We start from the raw sequence: 7,517 nt of genomic DNA on the forward strand, positions 1-7,517 counted from the left end.
GAAGGAAGGAAGGAAGGAAGGAAGGAAGGAAGGAAGGAAGGAAGGAAGGAAGGAAGGAAGGAAGGAAGGAAGGAAGGAAGGAAGGAGGGAGGGAGGAAGGAAGGAGGGAGGAAGAATAGATCTGTATGTTCAGAGTACCTTCTTTGGAGAATTTATGGAATGTCAGGGACAAGAGTGATATAAGAAGAGAAGGCATGTTTGGATTGTTAATTGAACTGGAGAAGAGGGTCCATATATTGATAAGATCATGGTTCTATTCCACAACTTAATTGTTGGCTGGTACAGATGGGAGAAAGTGTCTAATACTCCAAACAATGCCACAACACGAGAGAAAAATAGCCATTTTTAGCCAAAGTGCTTTGAGATTTCCTATTTTAGTATTATAATGCTGAAGTATATATTATATAGGAATTCCAGAAAGAACAATTGTTCTAATCTATTGAAAATGCTTTTAGGGTTATTTACAGATTTCTGCAGAAGTAAATAATTCAAATATACTAAAAACAACAACCTTTAAATTATGAGTGAACTTTACTTCACATAAGCAAAGGTATTTAACTTGAGACACTGGAGTGGGGAGGATGTAGGGGAGGAAAAGAGAATAGAGTTCAAGGATCCATCAAGATCAAAGTCACACAAGAAAAAATAGATTGCCAAAGAAGATAGGATACTCAGATCTCTAGTTTTTGGTTGAATGATGTGCAGAATTTTTAGGGGATCAATGATCCAGATAAGAGACACCCTCCTGTCCTGGCACCCATGTTATGTCATTGGTTACTTCACCATTTCGTTCATGCCAAATATCTGGGCTATCCTTTACAACTAGGTTAAAAAAGTATGGGAGGTCACCAGGGTTTTTGGTTTGTTTTGTTCTGTTTTGGGATGGGAACTTCATTGAGGTTTATCTGTCTAGTTTAATTCCTCCAATATTAAAGGGAAATTGTCATGGTTACAAGGGTTACAACTTTCTAGCCAGGAAGAATTCAGATATTAAGAAAGGTCTAGACTAGGGGCAAGATGAGATGCCAGGAAGGGTAAGGGAGAATCTCTAGAGTAATGTTCCAAATCATAAGCTCTGAAGCCAGAGGGCACCTCATTTTACACATGAAAGAACTAAATCCTGAAAGTGTTATGTGACCTCCTCGGTCAGAAATCTTGATTTTGAAGATTTCTATAGGATGCTATATTGTGAAGATCAAAAAAAATATATACATCCAGATGTTGAGGAAAATTGTCTTTTGGTGATTTAGTAAATAATGGGTATAATGACAATGACTGTAACCGACTCAGCTTCAAAAGAAGAAATTTGCAGGCTCCAAAAATTTCATTCCATTCTCAGAGAAAATCTGGGAAAATTAAGCTTGGTGTATGCATAATGTTACTCTGGGAAGAAAAATAAAAAATCCAGCCATGTGGGGAAAAGACTGCTCTAACCCATGAGCTATCATCAAAAGTGTGCAGGATTGGAGTAGCTCAGTAGCTCAGTGGATAGAGCACTGGGCCTAGAGATGGGAAGTTCCTGGGTTCAAAAATAGCTTCAGACACCTCCTAGCTGGGTGACCCTGGGCAAGTCATTTAACCCTCATTGTCTAGCTTTTACTGTTCTTCGGTCTTGGAACCAATACACAGTATTGAGCCTAATACAGAAAGTAAAAGTTTGATGAAAAAAAAAAAGGGTGCTGGATTATACTTCAGCTGACATAGAGTAATGCAGAGAAGAAGCATCCACTGTGAAGTCTTCAATCCCTTATAACCTTTTAGGCTCTTAAGAGAAGAGGAGGAAACTCAACAAAAACAAACTTCATCAGTTAAGGCTAAAAGGATAGAGATAAGGGAAGCAAAAAAGCCCAGGGAGATAACGTAAGCCCCAAAGGGTTAAAGAGTATTAGAAGGGCAAATCTATCAGAGGAGAAAAGATGATGAGAGAGAAGGCAGGTCTGCTAATAAATGAGCCAGGACATCGGATTAATCATACCTCCGAAATATGCTGAGATGTTGAGCTCATTCTTTAAATCCATCTTCAATGCAAAAAAAAAAATCAAGAAATGAAATATGAGGGAGTTTGGAAGTAATGAAGGTTTTGCAAAAAGAGCCCCTGACAAAAAGCAGGAGAGAAACCACACTCAGAAGCATGTGTGAAATCAGTACATTCTGGTACACTACCATTTTTTTACAAACTAATCAAAAAACAACTAGTTGAAACTAAAGAAGTAATTGATTACTGATACACTAAGAAATTTCTTAACAGATTCTTTGAAAAAAAGGCTGCTTAATTGACTGAACTAAACTTTTTTTTTCTTTTTTCTTTTCATAGAATCATAGATTTTCAGGGTCAGGAGGATAATATAATTCAGTTCTCTGACTTCATAACATTCCTGCCTCATAGTATTATCCAGATAAAACATTATTATTTCCATTTACAGATGAAACAACTGAGGCCCAGATGCATTAATAGATTTGCCCAGGTTTCTGTGCATAGTAAAGGATGGATTGAAGGTGAAAACACAGGTATTGTCTCCTAATGGAGCATCCTTTTAAAAATGTAAACCAATTGATATCTATAGACTACATAATTGGTTAACATTTTATGAAAGCCTGATATAGGCATATTCTGCTCTAGGAAATTTTTCTATATAAAATACATATTTGTGAAATAGAAAAAATTTGGAGAAGGGAGTATACTTTAAAAAAGGATCTTTTTCTTTATCAAAGTATTCACCATCATGAACTTTTGACTCATTACAGTATAAAAAGAGAACACTGGCTCTCATTAGCTTTAATGTCATGTTTTTATAATAATTTGCATAAAATTGTTTTTTTTACTCAATGATAATTATTTCACCATTGCAGATTATCCTCTCTATCAGTGCAGATGATTCCATCCTTTCTCGCCCTCTGTTTCTCATTCATTTCTCCCTAAATGTTCTCAATAAAAGCCTTGCCTAAATTCCATGTAATCCAACTCATCAAATATTTATTAATACTTTGAACATGCCATGAAATAACCCCTTCCTTCAAAGAACTCCTATTATACAGTATATCATATGCTGCAGACTTTCCTTTGGATTCTTGAAAATTCTACCATAAAAAATGTTCAACAAACAGAAGTTGTCCTCTAACAATGAATGGTTAGCTCCAGGCTAAGTAGCCAATCAAACTAGTATATTTAAAATGAGATTCTATTTGGAAAATAAAAAAAAATGTCCAAACTTCCAACTCACAGAGTACCTACTGAAAAGTTATATGCATGAGTTTTTTTGTCTGTTTGTTTTTTGTTTTTTTAACTAAAAGCTGAGATAGTGACTGTAGAAACAAGTTGATATTTTTTTTTTGTAGGGAAGGATACTTTCTAGTGGAGGTTCACTTAAACTGAGTATAATCAGGCTCTTTTATAACTTACACTGACGTGGTCAGAGTGTCAGGGATGGTGGGGTAACAATTAGGAGAAGAAAAAAAGAGTTTTCCTTTATTCATTCTCATAAAGGTGGAGTAGGGGGAGCCCTCTGAAGGGACCTAATTTCTTATCCTTTGTCTTGTTGCACAAATTTTTATTTTTTGTAAACCCTTATCTTCTGTCTTAGAATTAATACTCTGTATTGGTTCCAAAGCAAGAGAGTAGCAAGGGCTAGGCAATAAGAGTTAAGTGACATGCTTGGGGTCATACAACTAGGAAGTGTCTGAGGCTGGACTTGAACCTAGGACTACTTGTCTCTAGACCTGGCTCTCAATCTACTGAGCCACCTAGCTGCCCGCATTACATGGATTTTAAAGGAGTTCATGCAAGCACACAGGCAAATCCTTTACTTTAAAAAATATATTCTTTATCTACTGTATAAGTTGTCTCCCTTGAAAAAGTTCATGCTCCTTGAGGACAACATTGGCTTCAATTTTATCTTTCTGTCCCCAGAAGAGTGGCTGGCACTTAGAAAATGCTTCATTCATTCATTCATTCATTCATTCATTCATTCATTCATTCCATAGGGATAGAAACTATGATTTTATTAACATGGTAGTGTCCAGATGAAAGAAGTCACTTCTATAATTTCAGGTGGGTACCTTCTCTTCAATTTAGAGTCTTAAAATGCTACCTAAATTCCTGAGAATTTGCTTGACTTATGCAACCTGTAAAAGAAGGATTTGAACTTAGTTCTTCCTGGCTCTAAGGCCAATGCTCTCTCCACTATAACATCTCTTTATACCAGAAACATAGCAATTAATCAATTATCCATAAAGTATATATCAGGCTCAGCTTCCCCTTTTCTATGGAATAAGAACTGGTGCAAAATATCACATTGGTATTGCCAGTAGCTATAGAGAGAGAGGATCTTGGAGCAAGGTGGAGACACAATTTCTCCCCTTTTTGTTCTTGGTCAATGCTGTCAGATGCAAAGTGAAGAAATGGGCTGATTATTCCTTTAAATAAAGCCCATTCTGCTCCCTACCTATTTGATATCATCTTGCCAGGAAGTTAGTAAGTGTCTGTAGTCTCTTGGGTCATCCAACTCATACACAAGATAATAGTCATCTAACTAAAAGAAAAATGCTTAGCAACCCACGCAAAGCTTTATCCAGCCTCTTCTCCCCTGAGGATATGATGTCAGTAGTAAAATGAAAATCTGCCCTTTTTTTTCTTCTCCCCAGCATAAATCCTTATTTTCTATGGCAAAGTAGGCAAGTGATGACAGTAAAATTCCTCTTTTACACTTTCCAGGGGGCTTAGGAGAAAAACATTACAAATAGGGTGGAAGCATAAAATGAGGAAAATTAATAAATTAACTGGGATATTGCTTGTCATAATAAAGCACATTGCAGGCTCTGGCCAAGGTGGTCAGGATGTACTTTCCTTATCCTAGGCCAAGAGACACACTCTTCTGAAGGTTTGGATTATTACAGATCGTACTCCAGGGCTGGCTCGGGTACCAGCATCTCTTAAAGAGGCAAACACTTACCAGCGATGTATAACAATGATCCTTCCCAGCCGTGTTCTTTAAGGGCCAACATGGATATCAAAAGAAGGTGCTAAGCAGTCATTGGCAGATAAACCTACGCGGATTTTGTAGCAAAGATATTTTTGCCAAGGATTTATGAGTAATGACTATTGCAGGGAATATTGGAGAAAAATAAAAGACATCCAATCAGCTTGTGCTGGGGGGTGGGTAGGGAGATGGGATTGACATTCATATTCCAGTTGAATTTAAGCTTCTTGAGGGAAGCAACTGTTTCTCTTTTTGGTTATGTATCCTAAAATCTAGGATTGTAGGACGGTAGGCAGGCAATAATCATTTCTTAAGCCCTTGCTGTGTGGCAGCCTTTGCTAAGTCAGTGATGAAGATACAAATGAGCAGAAAGAGCCTCTGCCTTCAAGGAGTTTGCTTTCTAATGGAAGAAAAGAACACATAAAGGGGAGCTGAGAGTTGGGGTGTTGCTGTCTAGGGGGCAAAGTCAGAATCTGGGTCTTGAGAGGAATGTGCTGGCTTTGACCCATCACCATAATGGAGAGATATAACCAGTGGGAGAAGGAGGCCAGGATGCCAGAGGGATGTTCTAGGGTTTGAAGTCTTCAGGGGTTGAGGAAAATCCCAGTGTACAAAGGTACCATTTTTTGAATTTTGATAATGGTTTATATTTGCTATATTTTTCGAACCACTCTGGAACTTTGTAGGGCTGACACATTCCATTAGGAAGCTTTGCATTAACTTAGGCACTGAAGTATTTGTTAAATGAATAAAAACTATGAATAAGGGGTCCCATTAGGTTTTCCATCAGTACCAAAAGCATCTTCACTGACACATGCTTCCAAGAGTAAATCTTTTTTTCTAAAACATTTAGAAAAAGTGAAATATCGAACATAAATATAAATAGTCATAGTGTAATTTAAAAAAAACCATCCACAAATGAAATGGAAAAGAAATACTGGCATGCTAGAACGGGGGAAAAAACCCAACTTTACAGATCTTCTAAACCAAAACCTTCATCTTATAGATGAGGAAACTGACACTCAGTGAGACAGAAATTCCTTGACTAAGGTCAAACAGGTATTTGGTGCCAGATTTCTCAAGTCGATATTCCTTGAATTTAGAGCTGGGAAAGAATGATATCTATTACAGAATTGGTTTAATCCAGTATTTTCATTTGAATGATGAGGAAAGCAATGTGTCTTGTCTAGGGCGTCACACAGATGATAAGTATCAAAATTTGACATTAGAATCTAAGCTTTGCAACCCTTGTCAACAATCCAGTATTCTTTTCCTTACAGCTACTTTTATATCACACTGCCTTTCTTCAAGCACCTTCAATAAGGAACTTGAAATGAAAAAGGAAAGTGAGAAGCCCTGGAAAATGTCTTTCAGAAAAAGAAATTTGCTACCAAATACCCAAGTCCCTGGAAACTAGCAGCACGGAGAGAGTCATTTAAAAGCAGGGAGGCAGAGAACTCCCAGAAATAGGGAGTGTTCCAAGTTGTGCATTTTGTCTGAAAACACTATGGTATCTGTCAGGGGATAAACTTCATTATTACTCAGTAAGATGATAAATGCTCAACCCTCTGCTCCCTTCCCCCACACCCCCAAATGGTGTAAACATTGTTGAAGCAGCTTTCCTGTCACTAAGGTGTTTATGAGTATGTTAAATTACAATTTCTCTGACATCTAGACATTTTCCCAAAGCCTGCAGTGTTCTCCCAGTTGGCCAGTTTGAATTCCACTTGGCCATGTGTCCTTCTGACCCACAATCCTTTGCTATTGCAATTCTACAGCCCCTGTTTGTGTCTATTTTTGCAGATTCTGCTGCTGACCCAACATAGTACTTTGTAATTTATTTATTTACTTTTTTACCCTTAAATCACTAGACTTGGGGAAAAATAGTAGTTTGGTATTATTTTTTAGGTTACTTAGTCCTATGATAACTTCTGTACTTGGTATTCCCCTTTTTTACCACCAAAGTTAACCAAACAAATAATTCTACATACCAGAAATGGAGCCTGGGGAATAGCTAATGGTCTATGTGAGGGAAGCTATAGGACATAGGGGCTAGAGAATCAGTCCCAGAGCTGGGAGAACCTGGTTCAAACCCCATTTCTCTTTCTTTTTTTAATAAAAATCATCTAATTAATTAATTAATTGCAAGTATTTTTCCATGGTTACATGATTCATGTTCTTTCCCTTCCCTCCTTTCTTCCCCCCTCCCAGAGCCAATGAGCAATTTTACTGGGTTTTACATGTGTCATTGATCAGGACCTATTTCCATATTATTAATATTTTCACTAGGGTGATCATTTAGAGTCAACATCCCCAATCATATCCCCATCGACTCATGTGATCAAGCAATTGTTTTTCTTCTGTGTTTCTACTCCCACAATTCTTTCTCTGGATATGGATAGTGTTCCTTCTCATAAGTTCCTCAGATTTGTCCTGTATAATTGCATTGCTGCTAGCAGAGAAGTTCAAACCCCATTTCTGACTGATGCTTTGGGCAACTGTTTAAGACTTAGTTGCAGAGAAAGTGGCAGCTTGCTTTGG

Source organism: Gracilinanus agilis, chromosome 4 (genome assembly GCF_016433145.1).
Source record: "Gracilinanus agilis isolate LMUSP501 chromosome 4, AgileGrace, whole genome shotgun sequence".
Classification (NCBI taxonomy): Eukaryota; Metazoa; Chordata; class Mammalia; order Didelphimorphia; family Didelphidae; genus Gracilinanus; species Gracilinanus agilis.